The sequence below is a fragment of the Coptis chinensis genome, chromosome 1 (assembly GCF_015680905.1).
Source record: "Coptis chinensis isolate HL-2020 chromosome 1, ASM1568090v1, whole genome shotgun sequence".
NCBI lineage: Eukaryota > Viridiplantae > Streptophyta > Magnoliopsida > Ranunculales > Ranunculaceae > Coptis > Coptis chinensis.
Genome location: NC_141456.1, coordinates 62,716,795 through 62,738,836, shown reverse-complemented (window position 1 = coordinate 62,738,836; position 22,042 = coordinate 62,716,795). Strand labels below are relative to the sequence as shown.

Here is a 22,042-nt window from a genome sequence, read left to right as displayed (position 1 = left end):
TCCTGAACGTACAAGTGGACCCATTTCACATTTTGTTTCAAAACAAGTGGAAAAGATGCTAAACTCATTTGTGAAGAGAGTCTGAATGTTCTCGGTCGATTGTTGTACCATGGTCATGTGGACTGAAATCATAGAGCAAGGCGCCAAACTTTTATGCAAAACAGACGATATGTCAATATATATAGGAAATTGACTCACCAATACCAACATTCGACAATGCCATGGAAGTGAAAACAAGTGGCAAGATACTAAGCTCAATTACAATAAGAGTTTGTGTGTAACTCTAGTCTGAGTGGGGGGTGTTGTATCATTTAAACTAGTAAAAAAGGCAACAAATGCCAAGAACTTCACGACATATTACAAACTATATCGATGCCCACACATTATATAATATATGCACGGCAAAGAAACCTCCCCTTACCTGCTCAACATAAGACAAGATTAGTGGCAAGAGAATCGGTTGGGCCCTTTGCATATGTGTATACCCAGGAACAATAAAGCCTTCATTTTTCTTAGCCAAATTAACCAGTGTGACCTGCAGATTACATAATATGAGTTTTTAATGAATGGCTTAGAAAAAAACTTATTTATTTACAGAAGTAAAATGCAGGTCCTTTACAACCCAAAAAAAAAACAGTACTACAATAGGAACCAAAGGAAGATAGGTTGGTTGGCATCTTGTTCTATGAGGTGGCATTGACTCGAGCACTATGTTGATACACACATTCTCTGCTTAATTCTGGGGAATGACCTAAAGTAAATATATGATTGATATCTTAATTCTGGAGTGAGACATACGTGCTAGTGTGTGTGTGTACGCGGGCAGAAAGAGCTCCAATTATATCCTCTGGATCCTTAACTCCATAAGGGAATGTATTATAGAAGACGTACAACGGAGATGTGCCCAAGTCTCCATAGACTACTCCGAGACTCTGGAACGTAAGTCATAAAACAATAACGATGAAAATGCCTGCACATACAAAAAATTATCAATTGTACATATTCTCACTACTCAATCACACATTAATTGCATACTTCAAACAAACTCATAATCCATGATCCAACATATGATCCAATACTTCTTTGACAATGAAACAGTTTATAAGTACAAGCATGGGGTACAACTCAAGGTAACGCAAAATCTGATCATATAAATAACTTGAATAAAAATGAAAAAGTAATGTTGCATTATCTAACCTCTTCCCTGTTCAAATCTTTGACCCTCCCAGCTTCCTCCTCTTCCATATTAAACCAAATATAAGTACAGAATTGTAATAGCTAGCTAGGCGTCTGTGTTGAAGGGCCAGTGGTGGATAGCTTCTGATTTTAGTGTGTTACTACTTATACTATTTCTATAGAGTTTGAAGGAAATCTCCAGCCATTGTAAATTTGTAGTACATTTGTTTTAGCAGTGCGACTTTCAGAAGTCTGAAGTGTTCTTTTAGCTAGAATTAGATCAAAGGAAGGAAATCATATTGTCATTGTTACGCACAATCAAAGACTATAGATATTTAATACTTGTGCGACACAAAAACTGCCAGAGAAGTCGTCTTGATTCATGAACCGGGAAGGTCTTCCCATGTTGTGTAAAAGTTGGAAGAAAACATTCTCAATTGCTTAATTTCCTACCATTTTATTATCTGACATTACGAAATGAACACACGAATTTATCACCACCAGAAACTTTAATCCTAGTTTCGCTTGTGAACTTGTGTACATACAATATGATACAACCAACTGAAGGCCCAAAAAAAATAGGAGAAAAGAGTAAAGGATAATTCAATTCGAGAGTGTTACAGTAGATCTGAAATTCCAGTGAACTAGATACAAAAGTAATAGGGAGAATCACGTTTGGATAAGAGAACTCCCGTTCAGTAAATTCTAAGAATTAAAATTGAAAACGTGCTTCTTCCAATTTTAAAATAAAACCCTAGAAAAAAAATCGGTGCTTTAAATAAAATTTTTACTTTACTTACCTTGTTGAGGTGAGAGATAGAAGGAAAAAGAATAAAAAGGTAAGTGGCGGTGGGAGACGAAGCTAGGTGGTGGCTTGGGAAGGAGAAACCGTTTTTTTTTTTTTTTTTTTTTAAGATTGGGGGAAGGCAAAATGTTGAGTGTTCCACGGTATTGTCAAGCCCTAACCCCACGGTCAAAACTCGTGATAAAGCTGTTTCCATAATTGAGGAGTCTATTGACGGTTCAATAATTAGTGAGGAGTATATTGATTTTGGTATTATTTCTTTTGGTTAAATTGTTAATGGTTTAATTGAAATCCAAAATGGACCAAAGCTAGTGCCCAAAAAATTGTAAGAAGGTTGACGGTTTATTCTATTTTAATTTGGCTGTTTTAAGAAATGTCATCATATTTTCTTGACATTTGTGTCATACACGACATAATATTGCAATATCCGTCATAAAATTATTATATTTTATTGACGCTTGTGTCGTACACGACATAATGTTGCAACAGCCGTCATAAATTTATTATATTTTCTTGACGTTTGTGTCATACACGACATAATATTGTAACAACCGTCATAAATTTATTATATTTTTTTGACGCTTGTGTCATACATGACATAATATTGCAATAGCCGTCATAAATTTATTATAATTTCGTGACGCTTGTGTCATACACGACATAATGTTGCAATAGCCGTCATAAAAATATTACTAAAACACCTATCTTGACGGTTTTTCGCAAAACCGTCAAGATAGACAAAAAACAAGCGTCATAATATGTCATTTTTTTAGTAGTGCATGGTATGCTGACATTGTGAATTATTTAACGTATGATACTATTCCTGCTGATTGGTCAAGAAATGAACATAAGAAGTTCTTGGCCAGAGTTAAGCTATACTACTGGGATGAGCCCTACACTACTAAAAAAATGACATATTATGACGCTTGTTTTTTATCTATCTTGATGACTTTGTTAAAAACCGTCAAGATAGGTGTTTTAGTAATATTTTTATGACGGCTATTGCAATATTATGTCGTGTATGACATAAGCGTTAAGAAAATATAATAAATTTATGACAGCTATTGCAACATTATGTCGTGTATGACATAAGCGTCAAGAAAATATAATAAATTTATGACGACTATTGCAACATTATATCGTGTATGACACAAGCGTCAAGAAAATATAATAAATTTATGACGGCTGTTGCAACATTATGTCGTGTATGAGACAATCGTTAAGAAAATATAATAAATTTATGATGACTGTTGCAACATTATGTCGTGTATGACACAAGCGTCAAGAAAATATAATAATTTTATGACGGTTGTTACAATATTATGTCGCGTGTATGACACAAGCGTCAAAAAATATGATGGTGTTTCTAAAAGCAGTCAAATTAGCAATAGAATAAACCGTGAACTTTCACACAATTTTTGGGCACCGGTTGGGTTGGACCATTTTCGCTTTCACTTAAACCGTCAACAACTTAACAAATAAAAATGGCATTCAATTAGGGTATGGTAGCTGTTAGGTAGACTCCACTTATTTAGACTCCAATCTCACTCCAAATCCATACCGTTAGATTATATTAGCATCTAATGTTACATTATTATTTCCAAGCATTAAACAAATCCTAAAAGGGTATTTTTAGTAGATTGATTCATTTGAGAAAATTAAAACTTACGAGACAGAAAAACCCAAAACCTTTCTTCTCCAATGACCAGACCCTTCTCCATCCTCCATCAACGCCGCACAGTGAAAGTCGCAGTTTCTACCACAAAGAAGGCTGACCCAAAGGCGCATGCCTTGAAGGCTACCAATAAGGCAGTGAAATCAGGTGCGTCAACTCTAAAGAAGAAAGCCAAGAAGTTATGTACCTAGGTTACCTTTCATCGTCCAAAGACTTTGAAAAAGGCGAGAGACCCCAAGTACCCTCGCATCACTGCAACCCCGAGGAACAAGCTCGACCACTATCAGATTTTGAAGTATCCGCTCATGACTAAGGAATTGGCGGCCTAACTTCAAGCCGGCAGAGGATGTTATCACCAAAGTTGCAGCATGGGTTCAAGATTCCAGATTGTCTCTTGAGCTCATTATGGCAGCTAGTCTAGATCGATTCCTAAGAGGATTGGCAAATCTTTCTTTGTTAAGACAGAGGAGACTCTGACTCTTTGATCGACCAAGCTGAAATACAGATCTCATCACAACACTTGTAGTACCCTTTAATCGTCTTAGCCGTGAAAGTTATCCCAATAGTCAATCCGTTACGCCCCAATGTTACAGAACAAGGCTTCACACCTTGTGTGATATGGGATCATCGGATTTGTAGGAGATAGCCTGCTTTGAAGGACCCACGGGGTGGTAACTAAGATCAAAAGAGAAATCAATTGCCATACATGGCAAAGGGTGAATCTCCTTACTAAGCTTTCAGGAAAGTAAGCACTATTCTCAGATGCTACGAGCTTGACGCACCTAAGCTTAGTCTTTCTGCCTGCTATCCTTCCCCGACACACAAACTTAATGAGTAAAGTCTAATCCTAAGGATCACAACAAAATGCAGAGAGATAGAGAAGACTCTTCCCTTGCATCTGCAATGAAGAAGATCGAGGACAATAACACACTGGTATTCATTGTTGATATTCGTGCTGACAAGAAGAAGATCAAGGCTGCAGTCAAGAAGATGTATGACATTCAGACAAAGAAAGTCAACACATTGATCAGGTGAATGCTCATATTTTGCTTCTAACTGTTTATTTTTTTCTTGTGCACACCTTTATGTCTAATATGAACCCATGTGTTTGGTAATACGAACTGAAGTTTTCTATTCTTCTTATCTCATCTGAAAAAATCATTTTTTTATTTTTCTTGTTTTATTTTTTTTTTATTTTATTTTTCTTTTTTTATATATAATTTTTTTCGCTATTGTTTTATGTTTCATCAAATATGATGGTTCAATTGATGGCATACGTGATTGCACATAAAGTGTAATAACACGGAATACTGGTTAACAAATGTAATAACGGAATTTATGAAGCTATGAGTTTTGCAGAGATGTTCAAGTAAGTCTTATTTTGATTTTTTTCATTAAGCGGTGATTTCCGTTTTTTAATTATTATTGGTTATTCGTTCCTTTATCTTAATAATGCATAAAATTTGGATATCGGTTGTTTGAAATTTAGATAAGAAAGTGAATGGTGTTTGAATTCCTGAGTGGTTTCTAATTAATGAGAAAAGTTAAGGTATATAGAAGAGTGAGACGTCCTAGTCTTCAAATGCCCTAAAGCAGATTCTATTGTTGTCCAATATGGAGATTCCTCAATTGTGCACCTCCGTGCATCACAACTCTGAAACTCTTTTTATGTTTTGCTCTGACAAAGCACTTAATCGTTTACTAGGATACTGAGTTGAAAGTGATTTTGGTAGTTTAACTATCTAAGAAGACACGATACTGATGGCTAGTGCGTGGCTTGGATTATCTGGAAAACTTCCAAGTTTCACCCATATTATTATTTTGTAAAGAACAAGTAAGCTATTATTGTCACGAACATAATTTTTAACTAGTTTTGCAAAGTGATTTTGTAGTGGGATCAAAACACTAGCATTGGGTGAGGAAAAAGAGAGTGGAACCAAAATGGCGTGTCCGGTAAATAAGCATTACTTGAATACATATATATCTTTTTTTTCCTTGTATCTGGGTTGTTTGTAGTATTTCGGTTGCATTTGTCATAGCTATGTAGTAATCACTTTGTTATTATCTATTTATCAAAGTATCTCGTTTCACTGCTTCCTTCATTTTTTTCCCTCTTTCAGTGTCGTATATCCCACTACGATTTTTTCAACACTTGTGTATAAAACATCAAAAAGTTACATTGTTTCAACATTTATGTCAATGGCTTGTTTAGATGTGGCTTGGCCTTGACTTGACTTTGTTGTGTTTGTTTATCTTGTTGACTTTTTTTTTTTTTGCCTAAATGATTTAGGTACACCAAGAGCATCCCTGAATGTCAATTTAGTTTGTTAATATGACATAATTTTTTATATTGGTATATATCATAAAGTTTTTATACCAGTCTTAGCGGTTGAAATTTGGTGCGAGTCCACTTGAAACCAAGTTAGCAATGGGTGCATATCTTGGTGAGCTGGTTCTTAGTAATGATGTAAAGGTTGTTGTTGCTAGAAGGGTGGGTTCTTCACGGTGAACGCGTCATGAGAAGTAGCAACCTGCAGATCAAGAGAAGCTGCGAAGGCTTTGAATCATATATCATCTTCGATGCGGTGCAAAGGTGTTAATAGAAGTAGGGATTCTACCCCCACTTGTCAAGGACCTTTTCACTAGTGGTGCAAATCAGCTTCCCACGCGGCTGAAAGAGGTCTCTGCAACAATCCTTGCTAATCTTCTCTTGTAGAAGTCGTTATATGATTATATTTTTAGTTTACTTATTAAACAAACTAACACATTCTTCTTTATATTGTTTTTTAGGTTATAAGTGAGATAACATGGTAGATCAATTAAGTTTGTATGAGATGGATCAGTTGATTAGCAATTTGTTGGATGGGTTATATAAATTGCATTATGATACTTGGATTATGATAAATTGTTGTTGGATTATGATACTTGATTTTGAATCAAGTGCTTGAGTTATTTTATTTTTTTTATCCGTGAATAAATCATGTAATATGAATAAGTTTTTGGAATGATTTATGTTGGTAATAAAAGTATGATTATTGTTTCCGTAATGGACTTCAGTTGTCAGGTGTCTGAATGTATTGGTTTATAGGAATTTATTTTCAGATTTACAGGAAAAAAAAAGTTATGACGGCTTCCAAAGAACTGTCGTGCTACATACCAATTATTGACAGTTTTTAGTGTTAATTTCTTGACGCTTTTGTTTCTCAGGGTGACACTTAAATAAAAACAGTCATAAACGAAGTTTTAGTTCTTGACGCTTTTTCTAATAAACTATGACGGTTAAGTAAAACATGTCATGCAAAAAGATCCAGTTATGACGTTTATAAATGAATTTTTGTTATATTAAATTCGAGCTTTGATGTCAGCTTCTCCAGATCCGTCATCAAATTTATGACGTTTTTTGTTAACTTTTATGACGGGCTCTATAATGACGGTTGTTTTTTAAACGAAAAAATGTCATTAAACCTGTTTCATGACGGCTAAAAGCCGTCATCACAAGTCATTTTTTTAGTAGTGCTACCTTTTTAAGTATTGTGCGGATCAGATTATTCATCGTTGTATTCCCCAGTGGGAATATAATGAGGTTCTCTCAATCTGCCATGACAAAGAGTGTGGTGGCCATTTTAGTGGTATGAAAACAGTTGCTAAAATTCTTCAATGTGGGTTTTATTGGCCTACTCTTTTTAAAGATGCCCAAGTGCATTGCAAGACGTGTGCTCGTTGCCAACAACTTGGGCGAATCACGAAGCGTAATATGATGCCATTAAATCGAATCATGGTGGTAGAAGTTTTTGACGTATGGGGCATTGATTTCATGGGTCCTTTTCTGGTTTCCCACAGTTTCATTTATATTCTAGTTGCCGTGGACGTCTAAATGGATAAAGGCCATGGCTTGCCGTAGCAATGACCATAAGACAGTTGTGTTTTTTTGGTAAGGAATACATTTTCTGTCAATTTGGCATTCCTAAAGCCATCATTAGTGATGGTGGAACACATTTTTGCAACAGAGTTATTGCATCTCTAGTGAAAAAGTATGGAGTTACACATAAGGTAGCAACTCCGTATCATCCACAAACTAGCGAACAAGTAGAAGTTTCTAATAGAGAAATCAAAAAGATCTTAGAAACAACTGTAAACCCTGATAGGAAAGACTGGTCGAAGCGTCTATCTGATGCCTTATGGGCATATAGGACTGCTTTCAAAACTCCTATAAGTATGTCTCCCTTTAGACTTGTATATGGGAAACATTGTCATTTGCCTGCTGAATTGGAGCACCGTGCTATGTGGGCTATAAAAAGCCTTAACTTTAATTTTGATGAGGTAGGTGTCAAGCGCAAGTTGCAATTGAATGAGCTTGAAGAAATCCGTAGCGATTCTTATGATCTCGCGAAAGATTATAAAGTTAACTTGAAACGTGTTCATGATAAGCAAATCTTGCGCAAAGAGTTTGTGGTAGGTCAAAAGGTCTTGCTTTACAACTCCCGTCTACTTATTTTTCCAGGGAAATTGAAAACCTGTTGGTCTGGTCATTTTCTGGTTACTGAAGTCACCCCTTACGGGGCAATCACCTTGGTAAATCCCAAGGACAACAGTACCTTTCAAGTCAATGGCCAACGGTTGAAACATTTTCATGAACTATTGTCTCCTGATGTGGAGGAAGTCCTTTTACAGGACCTTGTCTATGAGGACTAACCTTTGTTGGTTAGTGTACTTCCTTTCATTTCCATATATTGGTTAGTGCACCATTCAGGTAACCGGAACCTCCCTAGGGAGTGTGTAGCTGTAAGTACCGGATCCTAAGTCCACGATTAACATAATTTATGTTTTCCACTCTTGCATGTTTTCTCAATTTTTGAGTCATGTTCCTCTATGGTGTGATATGTCTTTATTGCTTTTCGTTTTTCTTATAGTAAACACCATGCATAAAAAAATAAAATAAAATAAAAAAAAAATTCTAAATCATAAAAATAGTAATTAAGGAAGTCTTGGGAATCTGACTTTAAGAGACCCACTTTTAAAACAAATTTTCTAAACTCCGTTGTCTAAAATTTGTTTGGGGGTGGGTTGTGCGTTTTTCTGTCCTTGATTGTTCAACTTTCCATTTGTGTTGCTTAGGCCGTTTAATCGTATTTCGATTCGGGTTAACAATATCTATGAATTTAGATTTCATTCGTTCGCATAACTTACGTCATGCACGCATTTCGAGGCATTTTCCATCTTCTTATATGTCGCCTACAGTTGGAATAGAGTGTTTTATGTATCAGTGGATTGGAAATTCTCTCCTGATCATTCCATAGATCATTCGCAAAAATCGGACCGGTAACGAAGCGGCAATTTTAGTTTGAAGTAGCGCAAAAAATCGACAAATTTTGAAAAATCGAATTGGGCTTGGGCCTAATCTCGCGCGCACGTGCCATGCATGTGCGTCTCCATCTTCTAAACCAAAACAGCTCGCGAGTTTTCCTTTTTCCTCACCGCCACTAACAAAGTTTAAAAACCCTAACCAAAAATAAAAAAAGAAAAAGAAAAACCTAACTACACGCACGCCCAAAGTTCAATCCCAACCCAAATCTTCTCCAAACCATCTCCCATACCATTTCAAACCTTTTCCACCACCGAAAACATCTAAAAATCCAAAAAAAAATTGAACTGCCACCGCCACCACCGCGTCTCCTCCCATTATTTTTAGTGAGTTGATTTCAAACTCTTTCCCCACCTTATTCACACCCACAAATCTTATCAAAACTCTAATGGCTCAAAGACGAAGAATTTTGTCGGAACAAGCTTTTCGTGTTGACCACTTTGAGTCGTTTTACAGTGAGGAGATGATTCGTAGAGATTGGAAGCATTTGTGTTATACGACGAACGATTTTTATCACGAAGATTTGGTCCAACAATTTTATAGGACGAGGGAGTTGGTTAGGAATAAATGTTTTGTTAAGGTGAATAAAGTAAGGCAAGAAGTGGATAGAAATTTGTTGGCACGTATCTTTGGAATGGAGGAAGGACGCACTCTTGTGGCCACATTGGAAGAATCCCAAGTTAGTGGGATCGAGGCTTTAATGAACGAGACGATTTTAGAGGGTAAATATAATATGAGTTCGCATTGTGTTCGCCAGTCGTCTCTGCGAGCCAACCAGCTGGCTGTAGCTCAGTGGATTGGGAGGAATGTTATTGGAAAGGAGAAAGTCAATGACATCAACCTGAATTGTCTTCACGTTCTATGGATACTCCAGGAGAGGCAGTATGAATTCTGTATCCTCGAGTATTTGATTACTATGATTAGAGGAGTCGGGAAGAGTATTGCACATCTCCCTGTTCTGATAACAAAGATCATGATGAGGTTGAAAGCGACTCCGAAGTCTGATCGGATTTGGCTAAAAAGGCACAAAAATCCTACTATTTATACGGAGTGTATCCAAAAGACGTGGAGATTGCCTGAAGAGAGGGTAGTGGAAGAGAATGAGTCGGAGGATGGGGAGGACACGACATGTTTTGATGTCAATGCCTTGGAAAGGTGTACGTCTGATGCAGAACGCATGTCGGTGCTTCATCGTGGCATGCGTTCTCTCAACACTATTTATGGAGATCTCTGGACTCGGCAAGCTACCATCCATCGTAACTATGAGACTTGCACCTAGCGCGAGGATGAACGTTGGGATGAGATGAAGGCCAAGATGGAAGCTTAGCGAAAGTTCCGTGAAAATATGCGTGAACACTTCCCACCCCACGGGCACGAGCATCGTCGCCGCAGGACGGATGGCTCTGGACCATCGGGAGCTCAGGAGTCATCTCCTTCTCATGTGCCATCCACTACCAGCAGCGCGTTGTTTAGGGATATTATGAGTTAATGTTGTTTTGTATTTGTTTTTATTTAGTTCGGATGCTAATTTTTGAATTCCGTAGTTAAATTTGAATTGGGTAGTTAAATGTTGTTTGAATTTCAATTTTAATATAATGTGGTTCTTTTCAAATTATGCGTTGTTTTTATTGTTAATCCCACCTTTCCAAATTGTTTGGGGGTGGTATTATTTATTCTGGCATAATTTTTATATGAACCTCAATTTTAGAAGTTGTTTTGGAGTGATTGTTGGGAATATTGCTGATATTGGCAGGCTATAAGTAGATATGGTGGTTGGATGAAATCTAAAAGAGTTTAGATGTTACTATTCTAAATTCAATCTAAAAGATATTAGGGTTGTTTTAGAATAAAGAATATGGGTTGTTTCCGTTTCCGGTTTTGGAATTTTTTTGTTTCCGGCAATTGCCTTAATACTTTTTGGCAACTTCCCGATTTGTTTTGGAAACTCAAAACCAATATAAACTTCATTCATTCTCCACACAAAACTCACATCTCTCACTTTTCACTCCCAAGTTTTCCCTTTTTTTCCTTCTCACTTCAGCATTAAGCTGCTCGGAGCGCGCCTGCGCCTCAGTGGAGCGCCACCTGCACCCAAAATATTGTCAGTCCATTTACTCCTGAGCGCGACCCACGCCCTCCCCAGACCAATTCTGAGCGCGACCCGCGCCCAAAACACAATAAGTCCGATTACTCTTGAGTGTGACCCGCTCCCATACAAGGCTTAGGTTGAGCGCACCCCGCGCCTTGACCTCCGTAGACACGAAAAATTATGATTTTTCATGGGTTGTTCCAGGATCGGTTGTAGCTGTTCTAGAGAGTAGTTTTGTGATGACATCTCCTATAGTCATACCTGAGCAGTCTTTCGAAGACTTGTTGGGAAGCGAGACTTATGGAGGTTGGTTCCGCGACAGGATCTTGCAGTTAGGATGGCGACATCTACTGGTAAGTGATGACGACTCGTATTCACCTCAGCTTACTGAATATTTTTACAATAATGTTAGTTTCTATTGTAAACAGGATGGAGAATAAGAATTCTCCGTCGTGGTTGATGACACGCCACTAGAATTCAATATGTATTTGGTAGCGTTAGTTTTGGGAATACCAATACCTGATCCTATTCACACATGGGGATATATGACCGATAATGCATACCTCTATGACTATACATATTTCCATGAGTATTATGAGGGAGGGTGTTTCGTATAATGGACCAAGGGCATTATAACATAGCCCTTGGTAGCCTGTCCATCAATGTAGGCACCACCATGTTATTTATCCTGATGAATATTTTAGGGGATTGGCAGTTTACTTCAGCAAATAGTATCGCTGGTGACGTTTTCCTTGCTTTAGCTGAGAGACGTCGCCGATATGACATTCCCTGAGTATTAGTGGTTAATCTTAAGAGAGCCCAAAGCATGAGGCATAAGTATCTTCTTATGCCTGTTTTGGTTTACCGCATCATGCGTGGTTGTCTACCTGAATTCTATACCCAGTTCACGGATTGGAAAAGGGTTGAAGTAATAAGACCCACCAATTGGGTGGTTTGCTCATTTCGAGTAATGACTTGGCCAGGATGGCAGGTGCAACCTCATTTGGTTGCTCCTTACACCCCATCAGACATAGTAACACTCGACAGGTTAGCACGTGTTGATGACACACGTCGACGGGCTTGGCAAATCATCATGGCATGGCAGGACGCAAAGGAACCTCATCTCTTTAAAGAGGATGATGAGGAGGATGACGAGTAAACGCGGGAGAGGAGGTTAGTTTTAGTTTCAGTTAGTGTCTGCTTATGTCCCACGCAATTTAATTCTTGTTATCCCCATAACGGGTGTAACTCATATAGAGTTGCGTCTGTTTTTTATTTTATATATTAGTATGTTTTAACCTTGTTTTGCAGATGTTCCAGAATTTCACGCGTTTCTATGGTATTTTTCTACTCTTTTTATTTAAATACTTTGAGGACAAAGCATGCTTCTTGTTTGGGGGTGGCATAGAAACACGTGTAATTAAGACATCTGTTACGATATAGATAATATAATATGCACTTGTTTTCTAATAAAAATTCAAAAATTTCAAAAATATAAATAAAAAGTTTATGTTATACACTTAGGAATATTGGTATTGTTTTCTTTCTCTATGGCCTTGATAATCTAGAAATCTCACGTAGCGTTACATAAGAATAGTTTTTAGAAACTTAGGTTAATATGTAGATAATAATCTTTGCATCTATCTATAAATATATTCCATGAGTATCTATGATTGTTTGGCAGTAAGTTTCTAAAATCTAGGCTAGAGTACTTATTCTACAAATCCTGTGAGAATATAGCTTAAAGCCTTATATGAGTGAAACATTTGAGAAATGACACAAGGGAGAAGTAAAATCCGGATAGAGAAATCACACGCCCACTTGCTTGATCACTATACCATATCCTAAGCGAGAATTTAGGCTCTCTTTGGATCGATATAGCCAGAAATTCAAACCTATAAATTAATTTCCGCTAGTCGCCCCTCTGAGCCTTTCTTTAGCCTTTCATAAATCGCAAATCCTTTACTCTGTTACAAAAAAAAAAAAAAAAAATAATAATAATAATAATAATAAAATCAACCTACCCATTCTTTGAATAAGTCTGAGAATAGAGATGAAGAATAGAAAAGAGAAAGACCTTTGAAATCAAGAATTTGTTAGTCGCTTCATATAAGAAAAGAAAGTTTCCATCCAAATAAAATAAATAAATAAAAGAAAATAAAGAGTTAGAACTCCAAAAAATAGAACCAAAGGAGTCAAAAGCCAAAGAAAAAAAAATATGGCTAACGATGGAAACAAAGTGTAGAAGCAAAAGTAAAGAACAACGTTTTCTCTAGTTACATAATATGAAGACTCCATTATCTCAGACTTGTCCGCTTTGAATATCCATTTCCTTCCTTCTTAAAACATTTCCTAATCCCTGCAACACCTAATAAAGACCTCTAGCTCAATTAGGAATAGGTTAGTGTGATAGTAAGTAGCAGATGTGTTTGATTGACTCCGGCTTCCTTGTGTGTCATTGAGATTGTAAGGTAAAGTGTGCCCACTGCACACTGGAGTAGCAAAACTTGAGCAGAAAAATCAGAGTATTTTTGTCTTGACATTTATGTGAGGACCTACTGAAGGACGCTATTTCGAGTTTTCAGAAATGGACCTGCTCGTGCATTTCATAGTAGTACTCATTGTATATATGTTTATTCGTAGATGATTGATTAGCATGCATATATTAGCTTAGGTTTCGACTTAATTATTCTGTATTTATTGCTAGTGAGATGTATAGATAGTTGAGACATAAATAAGGAAACACTAGTTTTATTTCTTAGTCATTGTAGTATAGATGAAGTTTGTGAGTACCTTCACTGGAAAACTCTCACGAGGCTATAACTCGTCCACTAGGGAATTCCTAGTGGTTTAAGGCATTGTTGCATATGGTCAATGCAATCGCACTTGGCGAAACGAGATTAGTTAGAACTCCATTTTTGGTCACTTATTCTAATTTCTAATATTTGCTTGAGGATAAGCAAAATGTTGTTTGGGGGTGGTTTGATAAGAGCTCAAAACTGTAGTTTTAACCCCTTAACAATAATACTTTTAGACCAATTATGCGAGTAATAAATAAGAGTTAATGCTGATTACGTGCTTTTATGTATTTCAGGCATTGAAGTCAATTATGTGCAGAAATGTGCCACTTTGGCGAGATAAAGAAGCAAGGGTTAGTTGCTCAGAAGTTTTGTGATTAAAGGCCAAGATTCAAGGAGAAAAAGCCTTTTTAAAGCCCGATCAAAGCTGAAAAGTCAAAGTTAACGCGGGCAGAAACAACACACAAAAATCAGCAGAACTTCCGAAGGCCGTATCTTTGGACTCAGACCTCGGAATTGGGCCTAACTTATGTCAAAACGACCAGCTTGGAATCAACTTTCGAACGGTCCATGCCTTGACCCAATCAGAGGAGAAAAGGTTGACTAAAATTCTATAGAAGTCAAATCCAGCTGAAAAAAGCCTATGTGGACTGAAGAAATTGGGTTTTGGGATCGATTTTCCGGCCCGAAACATTGCTCCTCAGCCCATGCACGAAAATGTAGATCTAGTCTCCTCCATTTCAAGACACAAGACTTAACTCTTAAAAAATCTTTAGCTTTTAGGTAGCAAGTAGCTATTATAGAATAGTTTAGATCTAGATCTAGTCTCCATTTAATTAATTAGTTTTTTTTATCTTGTTTTAAATTCAGTTATTGAATTATTGTTATTGCTATTCATTAGATTAATAAAGTTAATTAGTTTTTGAAAATCTAGTTTCATTTTCATTAAATCATTATAGTTTCAATTCGTAGATTTAGTTATTTATCATTATTAGTTTCAATTAAATCTAGCAAATTTAGATTTCCATTCGAGTTGAATAAGCAAAGTTATAATCTTCATATCATGTCTTGCTTAAATTTATATATTAATGATAGCATAATGATTCTAGGTTAAACCTCCATTAGAGGGGGTTGAAGAAGCCTTGATGAAGCTTGATTTTTGTTAAGCGTAGAATAGTCATGATTTCCCATTCCATTCTAGAAAACAATTAGTTTACCATGAGAATGGATTTGATTGTTTCACATACTAGATGTTAGTTGGTAGAGATTACCATGAACAACTAGGGATTAGGAAGAACCAATTGTTATGCGAAAGTAGTTTAATTTGGATTATGATGATTCTTCGTTAGTAAATTAAGTCGAGTTAAGGTGGAATCAATCCCCCCTAATTCCTTATCATAGTATCAATTTAGTATTCCGTAGTCGTATAAAATCATATCTTGTTAGTTAAATTTCCATCGTAGTATAAATTTCGTAAAACTCTTATTAACTTTGGATAGATTGATAATCTTAGGAAACACGAATTCTAAAAAACTAGGAGTGGAATGAATCTTTTACTCCAACTCTATTTTGATAGAATCGAGATTAGAAATCTTTGATAAACAATCTAGAACAGTGAAAATTATTAGTTTTACTTGCGTTTGAGTCTCGTTACTTATTCGTGGATAAAACTATCATTTTACGTTTATCAGTTCTCTATACTATTAGTTTTTGTTTATAATTGAGAGTCATTTTTTCATATGTTATCAATTTTACTACCTTTGTATAAGTGATGTGATTGGGCTACATTTGGTTCATCGATAATCTATTAGTTTCTAGAGCATCTTAGCGTATAGCAAAAATATACAATATGAGTGCCTCTTCTAGCACGTGTTCTAGTGTGTAGATAAAACCAGACCTTACTATTAGGAAATTGAATTACTATTCTTCATAGAGTTTAGTACTTTAGTTGATGGTTCCTCAGGTCGAAGAGAATTATGACAACATTTGATATGTTTTGTGCCTTGAAGGTATATAATGAATAAGAAAAAGTACAAGGTGATAAGTGTTCCAAGGATTTCTAGGTTTACAGATCCTAGAATCCAAAGAAAATAAATCTATTAAGAATTTACAAAATGCAACAGATTGTAGAAGTAACCATTGATTATTTTTGATGATAAATGGGATGTGAGGTACAACATTCTTTCTTGGCAATTTGAGTAATGCTAATGCATGCAGGAATTCGCTACTTGGGCGGTTGTGTTTTATTTCCTTAGTAAGTTTCTCCCGGTTAGTGTTAGGAGCAAACACAGGGTGCATTAAGGAGTTGGCTGGTATTTCCACCACCAAACTGCCTCTCAAAAAGGAGTTGGCTGGTGAATTAACGAAGATACAATTTGTGGTGAGCCACCAATGAGAATGTATTGGAATGTCCCCCTCATCTACTTGACTACTTCAAAGTTCAAACGTTGCCATGTAATTTTTCCAAAGCAGTTGGGTAGAACATCCGCAGTCTCTATTTTGTGCTCCCTTCAGGCTTCATTGCTTTAGGCCTTCAAATGAGAGCTAGGGCTATTATCAATGGTATCGTGAATACTATAGACGTCAAAAGAATGCTTTGACTCAACACAATCATGGTACACCACATGAAGGACCACGTCAAAGGACCGAGCCAACTACATTCCCAAAGAGAATACATTCCAAATAATTAGGTTTCGCAACATTCAGGTAATTGATTACTTAGGTTCTGTTGTATTTGATTATTTATAATTACCATTTGCATTCATATATTTGTCTATTTAGATTTTACTATATTTAATGTTGAAGAATAGAGCCAAGTTCAGAGCCCCAAGAAGAATCTATCCAAGATGACACTCAAAGTTCACAGCCTTCAGGTAATTAATTACTTGAGTGATACTGTATATATTTGATTAAACATTAGTACCTTTAGCATTCATGGAAATATCTATTTAGACTTTGGTATAATTAGTTATGTATTGTTAGCTTTCGTTACTTATGCACATTAAATTTTTTACTTCAGGTGTCACTGTTGTTGGGTATATAGGTTGATAGTTTTCAATTTTCAGCAGTTAGTTATAAGTTAGTGACATGGTTAGAAAAGGTTTCTACAACTTTTTCTAATCAAACAGTTTTCAATGTAAACAGCTGTTATTAGATGGTCCCTTCTTAAGTTTTGTAAAATAGATAGACTCGAGTCAGACGTGTATACTTTCCTTGTCTAACTGTGGGTTCTCCTTCTTTAAGTTTGTCAAAGTAAACTTTGTGCACTTAATATTACAAATGTGTTTTCAGATAATTCATATGCCATAGCTTACTTAGAATGTAATTAGTTATGACTGTCTACCGTACCTATTGATCTTAAACTTTCTTAGAAAGTTGTTATGTCGACTTTACATTATATTTTCTCCCTACAGGCCTCTTTGCACTTTGTTGTATATAGCGGGGTTATTGGTTGTCCAGTGTCAAGTTCTAAGCTATTGGGGTTGGTTTTACACCTCACTGCTATTGGGAGTAGTTCATATCTTCCACAAATAACTAACAAGTGAAGCAGAAGTAAATCTCAATCTTTCATTTTAGCTATTCACACTAGGGCATTTTTTAAAAAGAATATTATTTGAAATATCATGTACATCTTTTGCTTTGGTTACTTGTGAAATTCAAGTGCGCATTTTGTAAGATGGAATATATGCTTTGCTGAAGAGCACGAAGGATAACACTAATTCGAGTAGAAGGATAACACTAATTTGAGTAGTTTGAAAATTCAGTAGTGAAGCACAAATGTGACATTTGTTATTTAATAGTACTTGTCAAACATTCCTGTACATTATCTCTTATGTTAGGCTATTCCGAATCTCTCCTAAATACATTCTACCGATATCTTTCAATATTTTAATTACTGCTACACTGATTTTATGATTTGTTGTTTCAATTGTGGGTTTTCTTATCGTTTGTATTATGGAACGAGTACTTTTTTAGAGTTCATGTTTACTATGGTATTGTTTTGTTACCTATTAGTTTTTTGATGAATCCATAGCCTCGTGTTTATATACACATGATCAGCTCCCAAATATGTGTTTTATTACCCCTTTATTAATGCATTACAGTCCCTCTTACGCTTAGCGAAAAGACAACTCATAGCTTTTACTGCCTTTTCAGGTTAAGGAGTATTTCATACCACTTATCGTAAAAGCTGCGTCTTAGCACCAAAGAGCATTAATTATGCTTATTATGAAGACCAGTAGCTGCTATGGAAAAGTGCTGAAAAAGTCAAGTCAATCGGTCAAAGTTAACAGTCAAAAGACTTAAATCAGAAGACAAAAGATGGAGGCCCTTATCTCAAATTATGAAGACTTATTCCTAAACCTATCTTGGTCAAGAAGGCACCCATAAAGCAAAAGCAAAAGCAATAGCAAAATCAAAAGCAAAAGTGAAATGGGTGAGGTGTCTAGTTTAGAATGGATGAGGGAAAATTTGTAATTGGCAAAAGGAGGGGTATATAATCAAAAAGAAAAGGAGATAGAACTCATCCATTATATTAGGATCCAAACCATTTGGTTTCCTTTACTTTTCTAGTCTTGTTTTTCAATTCAAGTTTTACTTTATTGTTCTTCATTTTCTTGTATTTCAATCTTGTTATTTTATCTTGTTTATTTCAATCAATCAATATTTCTTTGTTCTTCTTATTTCAATCTTTCAATCAATCATTTGCTTTCAATGTTTTGAGTCATTTCAATCTTCAACAACTTGCTTTTCAATGTTTTCATTCACAACTAAACTAGCAAAGTCCTAAACTAAGAGTCAACCTTCTTCCCTAAACTCCCAATCTCTCAACTCTAAACAATCTAAGATGGACCTCAACTTCTTATAAATCTTTGAAGTATACTTTCTACAATCTACAACTTCAAATGGCGCCACCGTCATGGATTGAAGGAGGGAAAGAGATTGGTTGAGCACCTAAGGAGGAAGCACCCTTCTCACCCTTTCATTTCTATTTCTTTTATTTTTTGTCATTTTATTTCGCTGTTATTTTGTTACTGATCTATTTTCTTACAAATCAGGGTGCGGAACCAAGAACTTGAAGAGGAGCTGAAGAAGTAGCCGGAAGACGATCGACTTTGGCCGGAGTCAAGGGGCGTCCGCGGGCTAGCCAAGGGGCGACCGCCCAATCACTTTCAGTGACGTGGGTCCAGTTTTTTGGATGCGTGGCTGGTTTGTGATGAATAGTGGTACACCGAGCCCAGATTGTATAATACAGTAGGATAAATTAGTGGAACTTGTTTGTAATGGTTAGAGATAAAAAGAAAAATGAAAAAAAATTAGGAAAGTGGGTTTTGATTGATTTCTTATGATGAAAATGAGTTAAATTTAGTTTAAGTTATACACTTACCAAGGGGCTAGAGTTTTAATTACCTTGGGAAGTCCAAGTGTGTGAGGCAAGGAGAGAATCATAACTCACACACTATGGATCAACTTGGTAATGAACACTCTAAGTCCATTTGACTCTAGTTAATCTAAGGGATTAATCTAAAACTAATTAATTAGATTAGTATAATATTAGTTTAGTTTTAAGTTTGGGCCCTTGAAGGCAAAGTTGTATAAATTGCCAAAAACCCAACTTGTGGGCTTTTTAAGTGGACCTTTATTGTAACTTAAAACAAGGTAAAGCTTGAAAGGTTGGGCTTGATTATCAGATCAAGTGCCAACTGACATCACCTTCACCCCAAGGGTCGTGTACGCACACCTTGGGCGGTAATTTCTAAACCTCCTCGCTACAAAGTGTAAGAGGATACTTGTGTGTTACTAAGCATGCTTGGATGATTGTGTGATTTACATTTCAGTCTCATCTTTACATTTAACGCTAAGGTTGAACTCGAGCCCTAAAAGAACAAAAAGTGGGGTTAATTAAGACCCACTTTAGAATGGACATTGCGTGAAATGTGTGTTACATAGACCGAATTAAAAATATAAAATCAACCAAGTAGAGCCAATTTAGTCATGTCCATCAAGACAAACATCTAGCATGAACAAAGAGAGTAGTAAACTACCAGATTCTAGTGGACCAACCACCTTCCTCACTCCCCTCCCTCAAAAATATCGTGGGTGAGATTCTTGGTGGCACACCATCTGGTGAAGTAGCAATCTTCTCCCTCGACGTGTGTAGAGCCAAAATCCTAGTTTAGCGCCCAACTGTTCCTCTAAATAGGGCATAGTAAAATATAGACCAAAAGCAAAGTTTTCAAAACTCCATACTTGCAAAAACGAATTTTGATTTCTTGAGCATACATTGCACCGTTTGCGCATGTTAGGATAGTTCTAGTATTAGCAAGAATAAAACATACTCACATAGAAGAGTTCGTCAACCTAGAAAATTTCCTATTTCTAGTCTTCCATCTCATAAGATAGCATACGAGGTAGTGCAAGCTGAACAGCCTCTTTCCAACTTCTACACACCGTTGCAAGATGGACCTCTATCTTGTATATAACTCACACCACTTACTAGCGATTTTAGGATTCCACCGAACGTGCTCAATCTTCTACCCATATTTCATGGGTTAGAACACGACTTACCATACGAGCATCTACACCGGATACATGAAGTATGCAATACATTTCATCATCCGGGCAGCACCGACGATCAGGTTAAGCTACGAGTGTTTCCCTTCATTCTCGCTGGTAAGAGTCACGTTTGGCTTCTTTCACAAAAGGTCGACGCTTTCGATACATGGGAAAAGGTTGTGTTCTCCTTCATGGAGAAGTACTTTCTACCAAAGAAAATAGAAGAGATAAGAAGCAAGATACAGTTCTTCAGACAGAGTCCGAGTGAGACATTTTCCAAAGCATGGGATAGATTCTCTGACCTACTCAATTCATGTCCTCACCAAAAACTAGAAAAATCAACTCTTGTCCAATGTTTCTTCAAAGGCCTTCTCCCAGAACACAAAGTAACCCTCGACATCATGAGTAATGGTAATTTTTTGGATAGAGGTGCAACTGAAGCTTTAACCTTTCTTGAAAACCAAGCAGAAAAGAATACCCATTGGGGAGACATAAATAATTCCAGAATAGCCCAACCTAGTACAACTAAGGCTAGTGGTATTTTTGAGGTGAAATCAGATCCTGAGATCAAGACCTTAATCGAAACCATCACAAGAAAGATAGATGCCCTCACAGCCAAACCAAAAGACCAAACTTCTCAGCATGTCATAAATATAAATACCTCACCATGCAATTTTTGTTTAAGCCTAAATCATATAGATGCCACCTGTCCCTTGATCACAAACCTATCATCACTTCAACCAGAAGAAGTGTGAGCTTTAAATGTACCAAATGCACCATGGAGACAACATCCAAACTTTGCATGGACCAACATTCCACAAAACCAAACACCACCAGGTTTCAACAAACCACCAAATGCATTCAGACAAGGACAATGACAAGGTACCTATAACAATCAGAACAGAGCATTGGTTTCATCTCAGTTTAACCAGAGTTATCAAAACCCACCTATCAACAACCAAAGAGACCTAGTTCCAGTCACACCATCAACTAGCGTCCAAACAGATAAGCCCACCGAAATAATGTTATCTGTCTTACAACAACAAACCCAGATCTTAGCATCCATGCAACAATCTCTGAACTTATTAGCCCAAGAGCAAACCTATAAAAGTTCATTACCATGCCAAAAAGTTCAAAACCTTCCAACCCAAGAGATTAAGGCAGTAACAACGTTGTGATCTGGCAAAACTGTTGACAACAAAGTAGTCTTACCAGACGACTTTACACCTGTAGAGGTAACCATTCCAGTACCAGAACCAAAAATTGAAACCCAAATACCTCCACGAATTCCTAGCAATGTTCTAATCCCTAAACCATTAATTCCTCCACCTAACCCAGTTAGACAATACAAACCCAAGGCACCTTTCCCAGCTCGCCTAATGACACCTAAGGAGGATGAAAATTTTGATGAAATCAGAGAAACATTCAAAAGCCTAACCATAAATCTACCATTTCTCAGTGCCATCAAACATTTACCCAAACATGCCAAGTTTCTTAAGGATATGTGCACCAACAAAAGAAAAACTAACCTTCCAAAAGATGCCTTCCTTACAGAACAATTTCCATCCCTCACAGAGACCAA

General features: G+C 36.5%; 1 long non-coding RNA gene across 1 annotated transcript; it reads right to left on the bottom strand.

The window, feature by feature from the left end:
• Nucleotides 1–243: 243 nt before the first annotated feature.
• Nucleotides 244–2,068, bottom strand: LOC147524886 (uncharacterized). Its single transcript, XR_015197472.1, has 3 exons — nt 1,977–2,068; nt 799–970; nt 244–535 (listed from the first exon to the last, which is right to left on the bottom strand). It is a non-coding gene; the product is annotated as an uncharacterized LOC147524886 (long non-coding RNA).
• Nucleotides 2,069–22,042: the final 19,974 nt, after the last annotated feature.